Genomic DNA, 23,104 nt, shown 5'->3' on the forward strand with positions numbered 1-23,104 from the left:
TATACATTAAAATAAACTTTGTGATTCAAAAAAGTCACCTTAAATTATTAATAAAGTAGGATAAAAGTTAATACTGTCTTGAAACTCTCATGAACATAATTAGATGACATTATAAATACTGCCTACAAGAATAAAAAATTCAACTTGATAACTTTTATTTTTATTTTGTTTTTTTAAACTTTTAATTTTAAGATAATTGTAGATATACAAGCTGTTGTAAGAAATAATACAGACAAATCCTGTATGTCCTTCACCCCCAATGGCAATGTTTGCATAGTGATTGACCCCTCAACTTTTATATCAAGAAAATATTTAGTGGAATTTGAGAATAAGTTTTGTGCTTGTAGTTAATCTCCAGTAAGTAAAATGACTTTACACTGGAATAAAAGTAAGTAGCTTTATATCTTAGATTTTATAGGGACTTTTATATGCATTCAAAGATTGTAGGAAGATTTATAAAACCAATGTTCTTTAAAGCCAAAAGTGACCAAACTTTTCAACTGTGTATCACTAATAATAAAGAAAATATATAAAATGCATATATCATATATATGCTGGAGTACTAATAATAAATTATAAACAAAACATAGAAAGGAAAAGTGAGGGTATAAAAATAAATATCATTAAAATATTTAGAAAACATTAGTTATTAATTATACCTAAATACAACTGGAATTTTACTAAATATATTATTTTATATCTTTGGCTAGGCTTGGCTATATTTGAAAATCTTGTTTTGTTCCTTTGAAATATAGCTTTAATTTTGTTTTAGTTTTGACTTATTTCAATATTTTTGTTGTGTTTGAATGTGTGTGTACATGAATACTTAATTATTTTGGGTAAGTCTTGAACATATTTAGAAACAAGGAGATTGAGGTTGAAGAGAAAGGAAAAAAAGACTAAACTGATGGGATAAAGTCTCAGAGACTGTGGAAGGGAGTAGGATTCTGATGGGCGGGCCACAGATAGGCGGAGAATATTTTTATCCCTAATGGAAGGAAGGAGACTATGATGGGTGTAGATGCAGATATGTGAATATTTTGCTTTAGATTAAGTTTCTTATCTCACATGAGAGAAGAATAGATGCTGGCTTCAATGGGATTGATGCAGAAAAAGAGGAATCCACCAAAACTACAATTTGTCTTTTTTTGCTACAGAAACTTAGTTTATTTAGCCAGGTATTTATGGCTTATTATATTAGAATTGTTTATTGCTTCTCAGCTCTTGTAAGCACAATAATTTTATGTCCTAACTAGCTATCTCCTAACAACACTAGTATCTGAATGGAACTTGGAGTCTCACATTACAAGATAATAATCTCACATTTTAATTTTTTGGGGATCTGCATATTATACTCCTATTTGCTGCATGTGTCACAGGTTAGGTCCTCTGAAAGCACATGCTAAAAGATGTTTATTAGGACCTTGCCCCTGTAAAGGGAGGAGTGGGGGAAGCTTCACTGTGCAGAGAAAAAAGTTCAAGTGCTATGCAGGCTTGACGAAGCCTCAGCCAACTTGGTGGGGAGCTCTAAAGCAAGAATGCTCATCTCCACATCCTGCTTCAGTGAGATGACCAGGCCTTTAGATGCCACTGGATATAGGCTACCCTGGGAAGCGTGTAACTTCTGCCAAGGTGAAACGGTGGGTAGTCATTAGTTAAATCCATTTCATCTGAAATTCATGCCATCATTAGTCAAGGTAATTTTAATTTGCTACAAAAGACTGGCATATCCTCCTAGTGGCATGTAGTCTGAACAATAAGATGTTTGCCCAAGTTGTTTTCCAGGAACTTGGAGCCAGTTTTTTCTAGTTCAAGCTGAGCCGGTTATGACTGGATAGAACCACCAACCCTCCAACTAGGCATGCAAAAGTGTCTGCTCAGTGACATTTTGATGTCAGAAGGCTGAAAACTCCACCCTCAGATCATGCTAAATGCCTCCACTTTTGAATGGGCTGAGGCCTGCAGCTTAGTTACGCCTGTGCAGAATGATTACTGCACCTTTTTCCAATCAACTTCCCCATGTTCCCCATGCTCCTCATGCCTCAGACTGTGCTGCTGCTTTATTCTTTATCCCATAAATACCTAAAGCCCCTTGCCTTTGAGGAGGTTCAGTCTTGTTCTCCCGTTTCCTCACTTGGTTGCCTTGTGAATAAACCCTCTCTCTGCTGCAAACCTCAGCCTCTCAGCATTTTGTCTTGCTGTGTATTGGGCAGAACAAATCTGATTCAGTAACAAAGGCTAAAGGCAGAACCTGAAGGAGCTGACTATAGAACTGCATGATTCTGTCTTCAGAGCAAAGAGAAAGCACATCCATGATCACAAAATGTTAGCCTGTAAGGATATTTTATTGTCCAGTCATGTTTTATGTACATTGAATATATCTAGCCAGCCTCTATCAATTGTATTCCTTGGCTGAATATTAATACCATTTTGTTTTGCTATACCCTACACATAGTATCCTTCCTTCCACCTCACCTCCTCTTCCCCTTCAATGTTGTAAACAAAACACACAGTTACTACCAGAATCACACCAGGGTACTTGATAATGAAGTTCAAGAAAAGGATACACTCATAACCTGGTGGTCATTTCAGAATAGGTAATATGAACAAAATGGGACAGAAAGCGTAAGACCAGGACACCAGCTGGATTTACCAAATTGGACACTCTTAGGGTGAACTTAGGGCATGTGTGTGTTGAAAAATTTCCTTAGTTTTCTTTGGAATGATTAATAAATCTCTATCCCTGATACCATTCCACAGTAAACCCAGGAAGAGAAATAAGTTCCAAAGTTGCAACAAGGCATGGAGATTGGGACAGCTTATAAAACAAAGCAAGAGCATAGAAAGGGCATATAGCATGAAGAAGGAACACAGTATAAAAATAAAAGTATTATGCATAAATTAATCCAGTCTGTGCAAGATCAGAAGTAAGCCTGATCAGGGAAACATCAGAAATAAGATTTGGATGTAAAATTGAACATAACTCTTAAGGTAAGAATTTATGTCTATATTCACCTTGGTAACCTCTACAGCCTTGAACAAATCTAGGGATCAATAAATATATCCTAAAATGAATGATTTGAAAGTAGAACATGTAACTAAATTCATGCAGAAGTGGAGAAAGCACTGATTGCACTCACTGGTGACTGTTCCAGGTACAGGGCAGAGCCCATCTGCTGTACCAGATGCTCAGTGGTTGATCAGACACCAAGCTGTGGGAAGAAAAAGGCATCTCTTTCCGAGAAGGCCACCAGGAAAGAGGCCAATGCAACTGTGCCAGGACTACTGCTTACCTCCATCAATAGCCTCACAGTCATACTGAGTTCCCTAATCGAACCAGAAAGCTTCTGCAAATATGTGGAGAGATGAATGAGCTGCATTTTATGGTTTAAAATAAACAATCTTTGAACGTTTTTGGTAAAAGTGAATTCATATGATATCTGTCATGCTAACCTCTGCTATTTAGTTTGCTGTGCCTTCCTTTAAACAGACTAGGATAGCAATATTTTCTATAAACACTTAATTACACAATATTTCTGAATTGGCCCTCAATTTTCAATGAATTAAATGTGAGTCATCTATGCATTTCCTAAAATTCAAAAGTTTTATTTTGCTCTAATTATATGGACAGAAGGAACTTGAAAATAATTTAATTAACTTTAGATTTCAGATTTCTAATTCTCTCACTTACTTGTACCAAAATTTGAAACACAATTAGGCAATAATTGCCTTAAATTTGTGCTTTATTTTTTCCAATGTCATCACAGACTTGATAACAGTCTATGCCTAATAGGCTAGACTTGATAGCCTCTGTAACCGAAGTTAAATATTTTGCTTTAATAGAAAACACATTTAATCTTCTAATCCTAAAATATCTTATCCATATATACAAGTTTTCTTATCTTTCCCTTCATTTACCATTTCCTTCTCTCAGATTCCTCCCCCCACACCCTCCCACACCCCACAGAGTCATTTGGCTACTAGACAGTAGAGGGAGTACTAGTTGATTTAATTCAGAAGGTAGCCTATTACTAATACTGGGTACATAAATCTCCCAGGTACCGTGTTAGCTAGAGGTTTTGCTTGAATGTCATTAGGTCGGCCCAGTAACTTCAGTGGCAAGGATTATTATTCTTTTTTGCACATATGAGGAAATTGAAACCAAGAGGGTTTCAGTGATGGACCCCAATCCACACAGGTGCAAGTGGCTGGAGTGGAACTCAACCCAAGGTCTGCCATACTCCAAAGTACACGATCAATCAGATCCTTCTGCTGCTTTCTTATCTTTGAAATACTGAGTACCTTTAGAGGAAGGGAGGAAATAGGAGCAATATTTCTGCCTAGTGATCTGGTGATGTGTCCATGTGCCTCTCCATTGTGGTGCCTGCCCAACTCTAATACCTAATGACACGTTAGAAATGGTCAGAGATGAAGTTTTCAGGTGCTGTCAACTACTCAATACAAGATGGCATTTGGGGGAGAATTCATTGTAAGATGAGATGGGATAGAAAAAAGGCACTGAATGTCAATGAAACAAATAAAAAGATAATGGTACATTTTATAAGAATATAAAATGATAGAAAATATTGGCTTTGTTTTATCTGTGTTCAATAGTCCACAAACTGTATATCTTGAATATAAGAACAAGAGATTCTGGGCTCAGGCAAGATTATTAAATTACCTTGATTTCTAATAAAAGAAAATGAAGCAAGTCCTTAAATCAAATAGAAATATATATATATGTTATATTCAAATATAAATGCTATTTAACAAAGGATATTCATGACCTGTACTTTTTCCCATATTCTGAACTTAATCCGCCAAGTTCCTTTTGTGACACCTTGCACTGTCTGTGTCAATGAGAGAAATAAATCTTAATTGTAAAGCTTTACTTCAAAATAGGGTTCAGGGAAGAAGAAAAACCATATGTGTCAGATAGATGTAGGTCTTAATGCAATCTATATCACTAAATAACCACTTGACCTCAGATAATAAGCTAAGATTGTGTGAGTCTGTTTCTTTATAAAATGGGGATAATAGCTATCAATCTTACTGGTGATTGGGGCAAATTAAAAGCAATAATATATGAGGGAATTCAGCACTGTACAAGCCACTTGTACCATTTATTGGCATATATTATAAATAGTATATGGCATTTATAGAATTTACTATAAGTTATAAAAGTTAGTTTTGGGCTTAGTTATCCATCATTAGAAACAGATCTAATTCTAAATCACACTCCCAGATTTCTTCCAATATAAGTGCACAAAACTCTTGCAATTTTTTTGACCTATAAGCTATTTCCTCCTAGTCCTACTTTGTACCTGCCTTCCTGGATTATGCTGTGATATAACTCTAGCTGTGGACAGAATGGCAATAAGATGGTCTTGAGAAGCATCAATTTTCAAGACACTAGATGAGGTTATTACAGGCCCTTCAAATAAGGGAAGGCTGATATTTGCAGAAACAAGAAAGCAGGCTACTTTTACTGGCAAGGGAAGCTCAGGGTGACTCAGGCTTGAAGATCCTGAGCTTTATCCGTATCCATCCCAATGAACCATTTCCTAGTATGAGAATCCCAGTCTCTTCCAATTAATGCCTTAAACTTTACAAGAGAGAAAATTGATGAGGCTGCAAATTCAACTTGTTATAATTTCACAACCCATTCAATTAAAGTTTGGGTGTGATTTTAATTAAGACCAGGCCTGTGGCTACAAAGAATAAGGGCTTATTTTGGGACTGTCATCAAATCTCTACAGTTATCTGACTCTAATTTGAGATGAGAGTTTCAAGAGCTGAGCTTTTTGTTTTTTTCTTCCTGTAAGTGCTCCAGTGTACTCCTTGGGGTCATCATGACTACAGTTAACAGCTGATTGAATCAGTCACTTAGTCCCTCAAGGAGCTTGATTCATCACCACAAAACATAGGTGATAATGTAATTAATTCTGATGTCACTACACGATGTGGATTAGTTGCATCTTATCTTCCCATTTGTAAGATGCTCAGTACTCTGTTCCTGACCAAAGACATGACCAAACTGATACCAAATCTCCATCTTTGAGGGTCTCCTTTTTGAGTTCCCCATCCAGGTACCAATATCGTAATCAGCCAATCAGGTCCAGTGAGGAGGAAGATACCACATCAGTTATTTTAACAGAAAGAATTTAATATAAAGAACTGCTAACTAGAGATTGAAAAAATATAAAAGGTGAAAGGGAAAATTAAGGTATCATAAAGGTTAGTAACTACAAGAAGCATCTAACATCTATAGGGATTAAAAACAAAAAGAAGAGTTTGAAATGATTAAAAATTAGAAGCATGAAGGAGGGGTTCTTTTTTTTTTTTTTTTTTTTTTTGCGGTATGCGGGCCTCTCACTGTTGTGGCCTCCCCCGTTGCGGAGCACAGGCTCCGGACGCGCAGGCCCAGCGGCCATGGCTCACGGGCCCAGCCGCTCCGCGGCATATGGGATCCTCCCAGACCGGGGCACGAACCCGTATCCCCTGCATCGGCAGGCGGACTCTCAACCACTGCGCCACCAGGGAGGCCCGAAGGAGGGGTTCTTCAGGGCTGAAATTCCATTTCTGAGGAAGGATGCTGGATGGCTGGTGCTGGGACACGTGAGGGAGTGTCATAAGCCTTACTCTATGAGTACTGGAAAATGGCTGCTGCTGGAACTATCTATTTGCCACTTTCAGGGTGAAGAAGCATTACTGAAGTAACAATAACAGGAACAGAAAGGGAAAAGAAAATCTGAAGTGAAACGGGAAGGGATGTGTAACTTATTTTCATTTTCCAGCCTTTTTGTCTCTCTCTCTTAACACCCCTTATTGGCAGAGTCTAATAGGGAGTCAGCTTTGCCCCAATCCAAGCTTCTTCTAGTTTATTAGTATTTTCTGGCTTCAGAGAAAATAATAGATGACACCACCTCCCTCAGTCCTCTCTAAAAGTCTAAGCTCATTGCAGGTGATGGTAGGGAGAGCTGAGAGAACCATGCCAAGTGATAGAACTCTGAGGAGAGAGTACGACTCAGAAAAGGTGGATGCATGCAGGATCTATAGAAGCTAAACCATGGGCACCAGAGCTCCCAATTTTGTCAAATGTCCTGCACTCACAAGCATGATCCTTAAGCTGCAAAGTCACTCACTGAGAGCTTACGTTAGGCAGTTTTGATGATAGAATACGGCCTTTGTAGATAAAGTAATTGAGTCTAAGCCAAGCTTTAAGAGATAACAAGTCAGAAAGAAAAAAGAACACAGTTTAAGAGCACATTTTTGATAGTCTTCCCATTAGTATTTGAGACTGAATAGAATAGGATAATTGGTAATAAAAGAGAAAAAACTATCAGGCATCTTTCATTCTATATATTGGGACATTGGAATACAACCATTTATGCACCATTTCTGCTTCTTTTTAAAATACTTTTCATTTATAGATAGTCATACAATGAACAAAAAGTTTATATGTTATGTTTGACTACATTTTCAGGAGCATAATACAATGAATAGACTCCTTAGGCCCTCATTTCTGGTGCTTCTCCAATATTTTGTTTGAGTGTGAGAGAATAAGTAACTCATTATGTATTTAGTGTCAATCTACATACTAATTATTGTGACTGGAGAAATTTCATTTTATTACTATAATTTTCACTTTGATTCTGGAAAATGACATTCTGCTTTTTATTTGGCAAATAAAATCTGTGAATTCTTAATGAGATACATATGGAAGTTCAACGAAAGTTTATTTCCCCTTGGCCATTTTTGATGCAAAATAGAAGTGCTAAAAAATCATTTACAGAGCGATAGTTAAGGGACAGCAATAAACTTACAGACTTTGAGCCACGCAAAAGGAGTACATTGGCTGCATTTCAAATAAGGCAAGGTTATGCTACTGTTGACAAATATTCTTCACCCATCTGTTAAAATTATTTTATGCTTCTGGGTGTTATTAAGCAGTTCTTTTACCTTAGACAATACCAAAATTTTTTAAAAAGTCACCTTGTATTTCTTTGGCCATTATTCTTAGATAAGTATAATTTTTTACATGTAAAATAATTATTCTTTTATTATTTGTCTGACTTTTCCCAAAATAATATTTGCAATCACTAAAGTTCAAATAGAAATGTTTACTCATTTAGATTCACTTATAGGATTTTTTTTTTTTTTTTTTTGCTGGACCAATTCTACACAGTACAATCAAGACACTAATGTTTTTCTCTTTTTAAAAAACGCTGTTATAAGGCAAGTAAATTATAAGCTAACAACATGAAAGTTTAAAAGATAACACTTTCCATGACTTAATATAGTAAAACAATAGGGTATAAAATAGAAAACAAACAAAACCTTTAGAAAGAGCTTAATGTTTGTGCTTCATTTTTACCATTTCCGGAGCTCAAAATTTCTTTGTGAAGATTCACTTTTCTACCTGAATCCATATTCCTTCTGCCTGAAGAGTTTCCTTTAACATTTCTCATATTGTGTCTGCGATGGCAGTGAATTTTCTTAGACTTTGTAAGAAAAAGTCTTTACGTCACCTTCATTTTGCAAAGCTATTTTCACTGGTTAGAGAGTTCTGGCTTGACAGTTTTTGTTGTTTTTGTTGGGGGTTTTCTTTTTTTTTTTTTTTTTTTTGAGTAATTAAAATAAGTCACTCCATCAGCTTCTGAGTTGCACAGTTCCTGAGGAGAAGTTTACTCCCATTCTTCTCTTTGTTCTTCTCTATGTAGTGCTGTGCCCCCTCCCCCACCCCCAGTTCTGGCTGACTTCAAGATTGTCTTTTATTTTTAACTTCAGCAATTTGAAAAGATGATGTCTGTACGTGTACGTACTTAGTATTCATCTGACTCAGGATCTTTAGCCTTCTTGAATCTATGGTTTGATATCTTTCATTATTTTTGTAAAATTTGAGCCACCAATTCTTAATTTTTTCCCTGTATTTTTCTGCCCTGTTTTTTCTCGTCTTTATGGGACTCCAATTAAATGTATGCTACACTGCTTGGTAATGTACAGCTCTTAGATGCTCTGTTTTTCTTACCCTCCCATTTTCCATTTGTGTTTTAGTTTGGGTATTTCCACTGACCCACTTCAACTAATTATTTCCTTAGCTGTGTCCATTTGACTCTGTCTTAGAGATTTCATCTCGTTCCTGAAATCGCCTATATGTTTATGCATTTGTCTACTATTTCCTTTAGATCATTTAACATAGAAACCATAGTTTGTTTAAAATCCCAGACTGACAGTTACAACAATGGGATCATCTCCATTTCTGGTTCCATAGATTTCTTTGTTCTTTGACTGAGCTGGATATTTTCATATTTATTTATCTGTCTCAAACCTTTTTATTGATTACTGATCATTGGGTGTAGAATAGCAGAGCCTGAGGTAAATAATATTTATCCTTCTAAATGAGCATGACTTTTCCTCTGTCTGGTTATTAATTGTGGGTGGTTGAGTCACTCTATTCAGGAGTAGAAGTGAGTTTGAGTTCTGTTTTTGATTTTGGTAACATTAGTGTACTAAAGGCAAGAATTTCTTCCAGCAGTGGTCTACCACTGCCTTATGATTATTAATGAAGAGGCTCAAGGTCAGGGGAATTTTTCTCTGTATTTATCCTCCATTCCAAGCTATCAGCCAATACAACCTTCTTGTACAAAAGAAAAAGTCTTTCTCCATCCTCTTGTCTTTCCTTGCATGGCAGATTGCTGTTACTTCTCACTTGATGCTTGCTTACACTGGTGGTGAGGGGTGGGAGCAGGCAGTGTATTTTCCTGGTCCAGCATAATATTAGACAGGCCCTGTGATAAGAACACGGTGTGAGGCTTCCTCAGCTTTCAAATCCCTCTTTCCTATCATAGCCAAAGTTCACTTTATATCTATGGTAGGTTTTATGTCAGAGTTTTCTGCCTTTCCCCCAGTGGTAGAACACCTGTGATTATGTTGGTATGGTCTCCTAACCTGCTTCTCCCCAAAGGTAGAAGGTTTTCCTCCCTATTATACCTGTAATAATTCACCTTTCATTGTATCATAAGATTGACAATGCTTCCTGCCCATCCCTCAGAAGCTTAAAGTGTTTTCTCTGTGTAAGAGAAGGACCCAGGTAGTAATGTGAAGTTTTGTGCACTTCCCATAGTGGCAGCTCATTCCATCTTGCATCTTTGTATAACCACAGGAGCTTTCTCTGCCTCCAATCTTTCTTGAGGGTAACTAGTATAGGTCAGTGAAAAGAACTTGCAAGTGAGTGTGAAATCCTCTTTAGTCTGGGTGTCTCAAGGATTCTAAACTGCCATATAGCTCATACTTGTCCTTTACCAATTAATCAAAATTTCAGCTGTGTTTTGTTTTGTTTTGTTTTTTCTTACCCACTTCTACAGCTTCTAGTCCCTCTTTATCCATGTTTTGCCTTAGATATCTTTTCTTAGAGGAGTTTGTTTCTTCTTGAATTTCAGGGTACTTCATTGTTTAACAACCTCAGCTCCCTAATGAGCTCATGGAAAATTATGATTTTGTACTTTATCCAGAGATTTCTCATTATAGTTTATCTAACTGTTGCTCTTTGAAGATTTATATAACCCAGGCATAAGCTGAAATTTTAATACATTAAATTTTAAGAGTATTGACCTTGCCACTGACTAAGATGACTCAAGATAGTTGTAACCAAGTTATATACTGGTACCAAGGGATGTGCTGAGCTATGCCATATAACCTAAACATATTTTTTTTAATTAACCTCCTCTTTCATGATCTGAATATAGTTTATCTATACATCTTATATAAAAACTTCATAATAAAATTACATTGCACTTTAAACATTCTTCCTTTTTTCATAAGTCCTTCAAGGCTTCTTAAATTTTGTGCTGAATTTAGATATATCTATGAAAGTGGATACCAAGACATTCAGTGATAGTAAAGAATTTTGAAAATGGAGGAGATAGTCAGTTCCTTTTGTTTTCCTCCTACCTTTATTTACTCCTCAATTCATATCCCTTCAATGTAGCTAGGTTTTCTAGTCAGTGGAGTGTAATTGGAAGAAGAACTAAGGCAGTGTCAGGGTAAATTCATTTCCTGGTGATTCCATTCTTCCATGCCAATGAGGCTTCCTTCCAGTAACTCACAGCCCTAACCCTAACCCTAACCCATTGTCTAGTTCTTATAGGCATCCATATGTCCCTCCCACATGTTGTTCTGCCTCTCCAAGTGTTCCTCTGAAGCACATTCAGATCTCCATGATTGTTGTAGAAACTCTTTCTTTCTTTCAGTTCTCGGAGACCTCACTGCCTTCCAGGTGTGACTGAGGCCTTCTTCAGTACCATTATACAACACATTCATGTTTTTATCTTGGCACATCGGATGTAATATCTTAATAGAGGGGTAACCTACCCCTGTTAGATTCATCCTTCTTCCTAAAAATGGGCAAATGTTGTTGGTTATCCATGGGTATAAGGAATGTCTAGACTTCTAGAACACAAAATCCTAATGATCCCCCAGGATCAGGATGGAGATAGAGGAGGAGAAGTTTTTCATTTTTTGTGTGATGAGTGGACCTGGGAGAAAATATATCTCCTTTATACTCTTAAGGAGTATATTTATAACTAATATTCCAGGATGAAATGGGAATATGTCAGTATTGTTAATGGACGTGTTCCAGTCTATGCTGAACTCAATGCTTAACCTAGAAATAAAACATCATGTTGTTTTCCTTTTAGATATTTCCTAATAGATGAGTTTGCATAGGGGGCCTCAGGCAAAAAAGTTGTAAAGGCTCATATAGCAGTACTAGCTGTATTTCAATTGCTACCTCATCTAGGCCTAGTGACTTTAAAATTTAGTTTTTTGTAAATTAGAAAGTTTTATATCATACTTAATACAAATAGATATGTGCAGGAGACATTTAAATTGAGAAGCTTCTATTTATACCTTTGTGAAAAGAAAAATGATTAAAGAGGAGACAACACACTGTATATTACAATGAGAAAATTTTTCAACCCAGGTGACTGGTTTATAGAAAGATCTTGAGTTGAATGAAGTGTAAGCAAGCTATTCACTATCAATCAGCTAAGAAGAATTCTAGCTTTAAAACCTGTCAGATTTGTTCAGTTAGGCTGAAAACTCATTCTCATTTTTCCTGAAGAAATTTTAATGAGACATTACACATGTATTTTAATGATATAATATTTGTGGAACTGAAAATGACAAGGCTCAAAATTTTGAGGTTCTATTTCTACTAGGATATTGGCTAATAAAATGATAGATTAGATTGCAATATTTTCTCATTATTGATTTTGGAGTCAGAAGAATATATAAATTACACATAAAATAAATAGACCTGAAAATGCTATGGGGAAATTATAAGAAATAAATCCTTTCAAGTCTATATATATCAATTTTCTCTTAATATTTAATCTTTATATAATTTTTTACAATTTTGCTCTATATAAATATGCATAATGACATGGTTGAGGATGAGCTGGAAATATCTGAAGTTTGCATACTCTTAATTTACTTAACATTTTTTCCTATTCTGTATTTTATGTTTATTCAAAAGTCCACATCTCTTGAAAAATAATTAGAAGAAGAATAATTATTATTGTTGTGGCAATAATTTTTACCTACCTAGAATCATTATAAGAAAGGCATCCCTCAGATTTTCTGAACCAATTAAAATTTATCCTGGTTATGGAAGCATGACTCTTTAGCTATTGGGCTTTTAAGAAATATGTGCTTTCATAGAAAGCATTGTGGTAACAGAAATATTGCTTTACATATGGGAAAAAGTGTTTTTGAAGCCTGTCCATTTTGCTATATTTAGTGTACACTGGGATTGGATATATTAATTACTGTTGTACATCTCTTGATTGGGAAAGTCTCAGCTTAATTAATGCTGCATTATTAAGGTTCATGGAGTTTTCCCTTTGCTCTTAGAAAATGAATAATGAAGCACCTTACCCAAATAGCTCTTATCAAAAGCAAAAGGGAAAGAAGAAAAAGAAAAAAAATGAAAGATGAAAAGCTGTGCCTGCTTCCTGGGCTGAAGGCTCCAAGAGAGAACTGTGGCCTGGATAGACTCTGGGAAGCTAACTGCAACAGTGCATTGGAACAGATACCTCTTGAGCGCTCAGCTGCCTGGTCAGGCAGTGGACAGTGGAGGCTGCTGTGTGTTTGCCACTCACTCTCCAATTTACTTCAAACCCTTAACGTCCAGAAGGACTGTTTTTATTACATTAGTTTGGGTCCAGAGAGATGATTCTTTTCTTTCACTACTCATAAAGTAAAACTTGAGCCACAGTTTGAAGATTTTAATTTATCACTCACAAAATGATGTATATGTGAGTGATGTAAAAAACATATATAATCAACATCTTCCTGTATAAATGCTGTGAATATACTTTAATACGTACTGTGAATATGTTGGCAAATATATCTTAAAAGTATATTCTGTTTTTTTGAAAATACTCCTTAGTTCTTTTTAAAAAGTGAATCTTCCTGCACCTCTCCCTATCCAGGAAGAGCACCAAAGATATAATTTGGAGAGGAGAACACAAAGCACTACCTTTTTATATAAAAATGATATAGTTTAATTAGAAAAAATAAACATTTCTTGAAGTTAAAAACGAGTTCCTGTGGGTAAAATTTTCCATTGAATAATGTTAAATGAAAATCTGGCCTGTGTGCCTACATCCTGTTATATCTTTATCCTGACATTTCACTATTTACATTGCTTTTGCAATTGGAAATATTGAGCAAACATTGCTGACATTGCAGAGTTTATCTGTGTATGACATTCATTATAGTGTAGCCCAACTTGGTCTCCCTTGCTTCAATAATGAAGTTTGCTTTGGTCTGTGGAAACAGTTTGATTGGTTTATAGAAAAGACAGTTATGTCCAAAACGAGTTATACATATAGCCTGGGAAATGTTATTGGGAAATTGGTCTGGACTGGATAGGACAGTACCAGTTTAAACAACTGTGACAAGTACACCCTTTCTTTTGGACAAAAGTGAAGATTGCAATGAGGAATTGATGAAACTATTTGTTCTCAGCCAAAAGACGAAGAAAAGAAGAAAAAGGAGCAGGAAGGAATAAAGGTAAGAATAATAACTAAATTGCATTTATCATCACCAGTCTGAATAAATGTTATAGTGAATAAGATTGTTATTCAGTATAAATCTGTTTGAATCACAGTGTAAGAACAACCTCCTACACAAAACACACTCAGCTATCCTAGTTTACAATGATATCCTTCCTCTTCTGAATTTCCCTAGGGTAGTGGTTCTCAAAGTGTAGTCCTCAGATTGGCAGTATTAGCATCATCTGGGAAATTGTTACAAATGAGAATTCTTGGGCTCCACCTTACATTTACTCCGCCAGACGCTCTGGGGTGAACTCCATAATCTGTGTTCTAACAAACACACTGGTGACTCTGATGTATATTCAAGTTTGAGGACCATGGCTGTAGGACAACACACCTACAGAAGTAAATGAAGCACATAATTCTATGTTGTGATTGTTTTTTATTTTAAAAATTTAATGCATTAGGCTTATATGCATACTCAAATAAAAACTTCTTGAAGGCAGGGGCCAATATATATAATACATAAAGTATATAGTTCATTATTCAAACCCTTATCTTTAGAACAAAGTCTTTATGATTGTCCTTCAAAAATGACTAACTTGGCAAAACAAGAGTTTTCATTGTCAGGGACCCTATTGAACTCTATGCAAGTAAAATGTCAATCACACTGAAAATCTAAGTGTTTAGGGTGCAGTTTGTTTTGTTGAAGGGCTCATTAAGACACATTTTTGCAGGAAACTTTTTTTTGCAACGCAAAAAAAGATCAAATCATTTAATCAAAGATCAAAGATCAAATGATTCACTAAAATTAGGAGCATTTACCCTAATGCAGTAAAGAAATAATTTCTTTTTACTACTAAGAATCATGAGAGAAAACTATCCTCTCCATTATCTGCACTTTTTCTTCAGAAGGTTTAAAGAAAGTAAAGTAGGTGTCTTGGATATTAACAATTTGGAATTTCTACAAGGCAGCCATAATAATCTCTCCTATCAATTTTCACTCTCAAAGTTGTTTCTTCTTTGCCTTCTCAGTTAAGAACAAGTATTTATCCTTCAAGTGCCTGAGCACCTTTCACAGTCTTACTAGATCAATGCATATGACCTATGACCAGCTTTTTTGTCTGTTTTCTCTTTATGATCTTGAGAAATAAAACTTTGGGCCTCATCTACAAATTCTATAAATCACTGTGCTTTTTTATGGTGGAAATACATTTATTTATATTCCAGGTCATATTTTTCAATGCTCTTAATTCATGAATTTTAGCTGCCCAAATCTGAGGTCCTCTTAAGCCTGAAGTTTCTTCAGAATAATAATGATAAAACAAAATAATATTATTGTGGGATAAGTTCTATTTTCAAATGTATGCTCAAATAAACACCAAGTTTCTATGTTACAACTTAAATATTTTAATGATATGATCCAGAAATTCCTTTTCACCTACAGGATGTTCAGATGGCAACTTTTTTATCTTTCATACCACCATCATCCTTATTTCATAGACTTCACTTAAACTAGAAAGGAAAACTAGCTCTCTTTAGGAAGTACACTCATGATCTTTATATTCACTAATGTATATGTTACTATCATCAAACCCACCCTCACAAGACTAAGGCAGTCAAATCCAATAAAGCTAATTCCTTTCATGGCTCATTCAAATTTCTTTTGGTCTTATCTTGATGGCATTGGGGCCATGGGCAATGAAGTTTTTATGTAATACTGTAACTGACTTACTGCCAAGTATTTTTTTCCAGGGCAGCTTCATGTTTTAATTTAGACTTTTTTGGTGTTCTTCATCCATATTTTTTTACTCTGGTTCTGACTTGATGTCACCTTTTATTTTTAAAGCTTTTCATGTAGTTTTTATTTTCATTCCTTCACTGCATATATCAAGGCTTTTAAAATATGACTTATCAATCAATCATGTCAAACTCTAGGAGATATCATGTTTTTACATGATGTCTAGTCCTTATTGTAATGTACACTCCGCAAGGTATCATTCAGATATTTCTTGTCTCAAACTTTGATAAAGAATGATACAAAAGGATACTAAATGTTTTTACTGCAGATAACAACATGCTTTGTCACTATTTCACTGTGTGTTTTAAATTCCCCAAGAGGTGGTTTATTTCAAATGCATGGCTTCATTGAAAATTAAAATTTATATTTTATAGACTTCTGTTTCTTATTGTATAAATAATGCTTGGTTACTATTGGCAAAATACCTGTACTCCAAAAACTGTAAGACACTGATGAAAGAAACTGAAGATGACACAAGCAGATGGAAAGATATACCATCTTCCTGGATTGGAAGAATCAATGTTTTTAAAATGACCATACTACCTAAGGCAATCCACAAATTCAATGCAATCCCTATCAAATTACCAACGGCATTTTTCATAAAACTAGAACAAATAATTTAAAAATTTGTATGGAAACACAAAAGACCCCAAATAGCCAAAACAATCCTGGGAAAGAACAAATCTGGAGGAATCATGCTTCCTGACTTCAGACTATACTACAAAGGTACAGTAATCAAAACAGTATGGTACTGGCTCAATAACAGACATCTTGATCAACAGGAGAGAAACAAGAACAGGATAGAAACAGGAACAGGATAGAAGGCCCAGAAATAAACCCACACACTTTTGGTCAATTAATCTACAATAAAGGAGGCAAGAATATGCAATGGAGAAAAGACAGTCTCTTCAATAAGTGGTTCTGGGAAAACTGGATAGCTACATATAAAAGAATGAAGTTAGAACATTTTCTAACATCATATACAAAAATAAACTCAAAATGGATTAAAGACCTAAATGTAAGATGGGATGCTATAAAACTCCTAGAGGAAAACATAGAACACTTTTTGACATAAATTACAACAATATTTTTTTGGATCTGTCTCCTAGAGTAATGAAAATAAAAACAAAAATAAACTAATGGGACCTAATTAAACTGAAACATTTTTGCACAGAAAGGGAAAACATAAACAAAACAAAAAGATAACTTACCAACTGGGAGAAAATCTTTGCAAACAATGATACCAACAAGGGATTGATTTCCAAAGTATACAAACAGCTCATACAGCTCAATATCTATAAAAAAAACAAACAACCCAATAAAAAAATGGGCAGAAGATCTAAATAGACATTTTTCCAAAGAAGACATACAGATGACCAACAGGCACATGAAAAGATGCTCAACATCACTAATTATTAGAGAAATGCAAATCAAAACTACAATGAGGTATCACCTCACACCAGTCAGAATGGCCATCATTAAAAAGTCTTCAAATAGGGCTTCCCTGGTGGCGCAGTGGTTGAGAGTCCGCCTGCCGATGCAGGGGACACGGGTTCATGCCCTGGTCTGGGAAGATCCCACATGCCACAGAGCGGCTGGGCCTGTGAGCCATGGCTGCTGAGCCTGGAGACTGTGCTCCGCAATGGGAGAGGCCACAACAGTGAGAGGCAAAGTCTTCAAATAATAAATGCTGGAAAGGATGCGGAGAAAAAGTATACTGTTGGTTGGAATGTCAATTGGTGCAGTCGCTATGGAGAACAGTATGGAGGTTCCTTAAAAAACTAAAAATAGAGTTACTATATGATCTTGCAATCCTACTCCTGGTCATATATCCAGAGAAAACTCTAATTTGAAAAGATACAGGTACCCCAATGTTCACAGCAGCACTATTTACAATAGCCAAGACATAGAAGCAACCTAAATGTCCATTCACAGTTGGATGGATAAAGAAGATGTGGTATGTATATATATATATATATATGTATGTATATATATATATATGTGTGTGTATATATATATATGTATATATATATATATATATAATGAATATTACTCAGCCATAAAAAAGAATAAAATAATGCCATTTGCAGCAACATAGATGGACCTAGAGATTATCATATTAAGTAATTCAGACAAAGACAAATACAGTATAATATCACTTATATATAGAATCTAAAAAATTATATAAATAAACTTATTTACAAAACAGAAATAGACTCACAGACAGAAAACAAACTTATGGCTACCAAAGTGGATAATGGGGGAGGGAGAACTAAATTAGCAGTTTGGGAAAAAATGCTTGGTTTCATATTTGCAGCTCATTGGAAAATACCCAATTCTTTGAAAAATACTTCTTATAGTTTGCTCAGAATATGTATCTTTGTGGAAAGTTAGAATTTACATTTTATAAAATTTTCATTTATTTTTTTAAACGTGTGACACTGTGTCAAAGTGTTTCCAAAATACTAAGTGCACAGTTACCACTGCTTTGTGGAATGTTACAACATCTAAACCCTGTGTGTGTGTGTGTGTGTGTGTGTTATTTTTGTAAATATGTATCGATATATGATTTCTACAGAAATGTTAATATTTAGTAATTTTCTCTCATGCTTATCACTGAATTCTACGCAAGGATTATGTGAGCAATAGATCATTTACTAGATTAGAGGAACATCATGTGTTTAGTAAAAGCATGTTCTTCTCTCAGCAGTGGTGGGCTTATAGCATCAACTTTGTGACTTTGAATTCATGAAAATAATTCAGTGTATTGTGTTACCAAGGGGATAATTTCTGGCATGGCTTATTTATGATTTAATATTTCATAAAAATTCCTTTCTTCAATAGAAATACAGAATGCTACTGCTAAGTAAAACAAAGCAATTGTCCTTTGCTGAGTTGCTCTGGCTTTAAATGTTTTACAATTTAAAGAAAAAAAATGAGATAATTATAGGTTCACATGCATTTTAAGAAATAATAGATTTCAGATACCCTAAACTAGTTTTTCCCAATGGTAGCATCTCACTTAACTAAAGTACAATATAACAACCTGGAAATTGACGTTGATACATATTTTCAACCTTATTTAGATTTTGCAAGTTTTACGTGTGTGTGCATGTGCATATTTAGCTCTATGCAAATTTATCACTTTTAGGTTCGCATGACTACCAACACAGTTAAGATGCAAACAATTCCATCACCAAGATCCCTCTTGCTACTTTTATAACCACAGCCACCTCCCTTCTTTCCACACCTCCCTAACCACTGACAACCTCTAATCTGTTCTCCCTTTCTAGAACTTTTTAATTTCAAAACTGCTGTATAAATGGAATCCTACAATCATCTGAGATTGGCTTTTTTTATTCAGCATAATTCTCTTCAAGATCCATCGAAGTTGTTGCATATATAAATTTTTCCTTTTTATTGCTGAGTAGTATTCCATGGTATGGATGCACCATTATTTAATGATTCATCCTTTGAAGGGCATTGGATTGTTTCTAGTTTGGTGTTAATTACAAATATAGCTGTTATAAACATTTGTGTATAGGACTTTGTGTGAACATAAGTTTTCATTTTTCTGGGATAAATGAAGGGTTTTTTTTTTGTCAGTAGTGCAATTGTTGGGTCATATGGTAAGAACATGTTTATTACTATAAAAAGCATGGCAGGGAAATAACAACATAAAACAAATTAATTCCAAATAACCGTTGACGATTTTTATTAAAAATAATAAAAGAAAGATGATTATATACTTATGTTTTCTTCTGATTTACTAATATTGTGAAAATATTAACAAATAGCTTTAATTTTTAATCTATTTTTCTTTTGAAATCTTGTAATTGAGTACGTAAGCAATGGATATTCCACTGGAGTTGGGGAAACATAATTAAAAATAAGGTCTCTTCCCAGCTCAGAAAACCTTTCCACAAAGTTAGAAGAAAATAATTTTATAATTGATTAAGAATTAAACTAGAATGTCGTGCGCGTCACACATAACTTGCTAAAAGATACTGCAGACAGAAAGAAATCTCATCTTTTTATATGGTCAAGCAGATACAATCCATTACACACATGTTCTCGGGATGAACGATAACTATCCCTGAAGTAAAAGGACTTGACAGCATCATTTGTCACACATAGTTTATCCTAAATTTACCTGGTAATTGGAGGTGGCCATCCATGTTAACAAATAGGTTTTATTTGAAGGAAAAAATAAACTATGTTTATGATAGAAGGTAGTTTTGCAGCTAGGCACCAGAGAAATTTAGGCTCTTATTCTCCTAAGGGCACTGGGATATAGGGACACTATCTTCCCTGCGATTACATTTCAAAGAGATGGTTCCCAGGTTCTTAAGAAAGGCAGTCCTGGGTTGTAAAGCTGGTAAGAGGTTTATTTAGCCTTTAAAAAGATTTACATACTTTTCAAAGAAATGAAGACCTTACAATTGCTTTGTGACCGCCTGGAGGAGTGGGATAGGGAGGGTGGGAGGGAGGGAGACGCAAGAGGGAAGGGATGTGGGAACAGATGTATATGTATGACTGATTCACTTTGTTATAAAGCAGAAACTAATAAAAAAAAAAACGAGTACTCTAAAGTAAATGAAATAGGAAAAGGGAAGGGATGGGGCATCTCTTCTCTTATTTTCAATAGGGAAAATTAAGTCTCTTAATTTCAGTTCATATTTACCCTTACAGGGAACATTTTTTTAGCTAGTTCTCATGAGCTCTAATACACACTTGTCTGAGTATCATTGTTTTCTATGTTCTCTGATACTTTAATTTTTATTTCCTTTTCAATCCAACTGTTATTTCAGAAATAAGTTTGATTTATAATCTATAAAAATAACATTTAATCTATTTATATTTATTAATATAGATATGTCTAGTCATAAAATTATTTTTGTATATTGAACAATGTTTTTGTTTTAATATTTCTTAATTTTTTTCTGTATCTCACATATGATCTGGACTTTCATTTTACTTTAATCGTTCTGTTAATTCAGGAGGTTTATAGTATGTATCAATTCTTTCAAATTTATTAACATTTAATTTGATTTATCTTTAGCTTTAAATTTAAGGTTTAATGCTTACAACCATGGAGATGTCATTCACAATTTTACTCACTGAGTAGTGTTTTTTTTTAATTTTAATTTTTAAATAATGAACTGAGTTCTTGAATGTTGAGAATGTTAGTTTCCTTTATAATAGGATTAAAATGTTTGAGTAATACTCAAAAAAAATCATCGGTCTAGATAGTCATTCACAGTGTTATGCACTTAACATTGTTGTGATGAAGACTGAAGTGAGCATTTTTGCCACTTCACAACTTGTTTTTCCTGCAAAGTAAATTAACATTAAAACAAAAAGTAATTTCTGGTCATCTTTCTTTAATCTTGTAAGAAGATCTCATCCAGTGTAAACAAATCTTCCTGTGTGCACTGCTCCTTCCTGTGATTTGAACTTCTTTTCTCTTCCTTGAAGATAGCAACTTTTTAAGTCAGCCTTCTCCTTCAGCTATGTGTGTGTGTGTGTGTGTCTGTGTGTATTTCAGCCACATTCTTTGAAAGGACAATTTCTCTCCCATTTTTTCATTAGCCTACAATAATCTTTCTTAATATGGCTTCAATCCCATCACTTTATTAAAATGATACTTGGTAGTGCCATCAATAACCTTTAAAATTCTGGATCCAATTGTTTGATATTGCTCACCATGTCCTTCTGCCTAAAACACTCCCTTGGCATGAATGATAACAGTTTCTCCTGCATTCTTAACTGTTCTCCTTGAGCATCCTGAATCCTCTTCCTCCAGTCACCCTTTCAATGCTTTCTTTTTTGCCTCCAAATTGTCATAAACATCCCTTAACATGATAATGTTGGTGGAATATGGAAACAAAGTTACTTAAGTAAAATTACTCATGGAAGATGTTTTAAGCTGTTACAATATTAACTCATGATAGATGTAAGATAAGGTTGCAAAAAATAATGCATAAGAATGATGATATAAAATATAATGCAAAGTGGAAACAGTTATTTATCAGTATGAGAATAGATAAGTAAAAATAGTATATGCACATGAAGGAGCAATATAATGTAATTAATGAATGAATTTAAATTATACCTGTCGACATAGGGACTTCTCAGATACATATTAAATACAAAAAGCTGGTTATACAAAGAGACCTACAGTATGTTAAATTCACGTAAATTAAAAACAAATATTATATATTTAAACATAAACTGGGTAGAGGGTAAATAAATACCAAATTCATAATAACAATTGCTTCTAATAAGGAAGAGAATGATAAGTGATAAAAAGGAAACTTCAGTTTTATCAATTATGTGTTATTTCCTTGAATTAAAAAAGATCTTAAGCAATATGACAAAATATTAACATTTGGTAATTCCAATTATGGTGTCGCACAGCTGAATATTATATGAGTCACTGTACTCTTTGATAGTTTAAAACATTTTCCACATTTAAAAAATAGTGAATGATTGTGATACTATAAACCAGACATATCTGGCTGTGAAAGGCAGCAGAAAACATGGGTAGAAGTTGAAGTGAGATGTGGAGTTAGGGTAAAACACTTTTTAGAATGGGATTGCTTCCTGCGTGTTTATATGACTGCTGGAAACACCCAGTAGAAAGGGAGAGTGATGAGTAAGAAATAGAGAGCAATGACACAAATCTCAAATGACCCAAAGAGCCAAGTCCTTGAGAGGGCAGGAGGGAAGCGATGATGTTAGCATGGTAAGAACTGAGGAAACGAAAGTGAATAAATGAATAAATGACCCATTTAATGCTCTTCAGCAATCCCTCTCGGTATGCCTTATTTAATTAACTTTTCAACTGTCCAAAACAATTTGACTTGGACCACTTTCCTCATGTTCACAAGTTCATCATGTTCTCTTGTTTTTAAACCAGATAATATTCCTTCTTTCTTGTAAGAGACAATAAAGGCCATGGAATTCATTTTTCAGCTGCTGTTTTATATATTTATTGAGCACTTAGATTTCAGATGCTGTTGTAGGCAATAAAGAAATAGCAGTGAAAACTATAGACAAGTAATCATATAGTATATTATTAGGTGATGACACAAAGAAAATCACACACCATTAAGATGACAGAGTGTGATGCAAGGTTAGCTGTGGTATTCAGGAAAATCCTCTTTAAAAGCTGCCATTTAAATAGTCATGAATGAAATGACTGAGGGGAGGCCATTTACCCAGAGAAGTTAACTTG

This window comes from Mesoplodon mirus (assembly GCF_964341445.2).
Source record: "Mesoplodon mirus genome assembly, chromosome: 9".
NCBI lineage: Eukaryota > Metazoa > Chordata > Mammalia > Artiodactyla > Ziphiidae > Mesoplodon > Mesoplodon mirus.